At 47.6% G+C, this 1,877-nt stretch overlaps 1 pseudogene; it reads right to left on the bottom strand.

The window, feature by feature from the left end:
* Nucleotides 1-251: 251 nt before the first annotated feature.
* Nucleotides 252-819, bottom strand: LOC123056157 (beta-1,2-xylosyltransferease XAX1-like; annotated as a pseudogene).
* Nucleotides 820-1,877: the final 1,058 nt, after the last annotated feature.

The raw sequence follows: 1,877 nt of genomic DNA, 5'->3' as shown, positions 1-1,877 counted from the left end.
CTAGTATGAGAGACCAAATATCAAACTGGGCAGGAGATGTATAAACATCTACTTTAGACGATCATGTGCATATACATACCTGAAGACGTGAACTCATGCCCCTGGTTGTTGGCTTGAAAGATCGTCACTTTCCTACAATCACCAAATAGGATTAACCGGTGTCCACGATGGTCGGCTAGGTTTGTACGTATGAGTTTTTCATGTGTATGTATGAGCTGGGGATGACAAAGGAGACGACGGCGCCGCCGCCGCTACTCCTGCAGCTTGTCGATGACCTGGAGCAGGATGGGGCGGAACCTGTGAGGTTCACCTTCACGTCCTGCTTCATGATGGTCTCGGCGAGCGCCTGCCACCCCTGCTTGTGCAGCGCCTTGGGGTCGCTGAACACCAGGTGCTCCCTCGGGTACTTGTCCTTGAGGCTCGTCTCCTCCTCGTCGACATAGTACTCCACGAGTCCACGTACCGGAGCTGCATGTCCCGCGCCGGCTGCCCGTAGAAGTTGGTGGCCATCCAGTCCATGTTCCCCCATGGCACGATCTGCAGCACCACCGCCTGCGTCGGCTGGATGATCTGGTTCGTCAGCCCGGCCCCGTGCACCGCCAGCAGCACGTCCGCCGCGTTCACCAGCGCCGCGAACGCCGCCACGTCCGCCCCCGCCTCCGCCACCGTCACGTTGAACCCGAGCTCGGTCGCCGCCGCCGCCACCTCCTCCAGGTTCAGCAGCTTCCGCGTGCCCCCGCGGGAGATGATCAGCATCTGCGGCCGCATCCCCGGGGCCTTGGTCGTGGGTTTGAAACTCACGTGAAGTATTTTTTGCATCGTTTTTTTCCTTTTGACCAGGCCCCATCACGCGGTTGACAGGAACGATCAACACGGCCCAGTCCAGCGAGCCGGAGGGACAAAACAGCGACTTATACCAATTGACGTACACGATCAATGAACAGTTTTTTGGTACCACCTCGCGTACATGTTTTAAATTCAAAGTGAAAGCGTAAACTTACGGAAGAAGCGTATTGTGACGGTGAACCCACGGAGTCAATCCGTGCTTTATTATTATTAGGGAGAGACTAGTACAAATGCCCGTGCGCTGCCAAATTTTTGCTTCCCCCGAGTAGATGGGCCAAGCGCAGGCTGGCGCTGAAAACTCCTGATGAACGGAAGTCTGTATTGCTTTTGATGTATGTGCTATATAGATTAGTACCACCTCGGTTAGAGAAAATATAAATCGTAAAAGCGTATTACGACTGGGCGGAAGCGTATTGTGACGGTGAACCCACAAAGTCAATCCGTGCTTTATTATTACTAATACAAATGCCCGTGCGCTGCAACGGGCATGGAATCTTGCAAAATCTACTCGATGTGTCATTAGGTACAATTTGTTTTTTTGAGTTGGAATCATTGTGACTTATTGAAGTTATCACACTGGTAGGCTCGAAAATAAAACATGGGCAACTTTGTTCGCCGAACGTCGCACCCAGCAAACCTTGGACTCCATGAAGTCGTGAAGTTCTTTATCATTACACACCATTTCTTATATTCAGTTCTAATAAACGTGATTATTGTTTCTCGGCTGAATATTGGTCGTCAAGAAGCCACCTCGACATTCTTCGTCTGACTGAAGAATAATTCATGGAATAGTCTCTAAATATTTTTCTTTTCTTTTAGGAAAACATGAATTTTTTAATAAAACGAAATGATTTATTAAAAAAAATAGCATTTTTCTGAACATTTCTAAATGCATTTTTAAATGTAACAACTTTTGGGAATTTTGACCAGTTTTAAAAGTGTGAATATATATAACTGTGTGCTTATTATAAAACGATTTTTACTATGTTGGGTATTTTTAGATATATAAGTTTGTTGTACTTTTCATTTTT

Source organism: Triticum aestivum, chromosome 2D (assembly GCF_018294505.1).
Source record: "Triticum aestivum cultivar Chinese Spring chromosome 2D, IWGSC CS RefSeq v2.1, whole genome shotgun sequence".
NCBI classification, from domain to species: domain Eukaryota; kingdom Viridiplantae; phylum Streptophyta; class Magnoliopsida; order Poales; family Poaceae; genus Triticum; species Triticum aestivum.
Note: the sequence above shows the minus strand (reverse complement) of the source record. Positions and strands in the feature narration are given on the sequence as shown.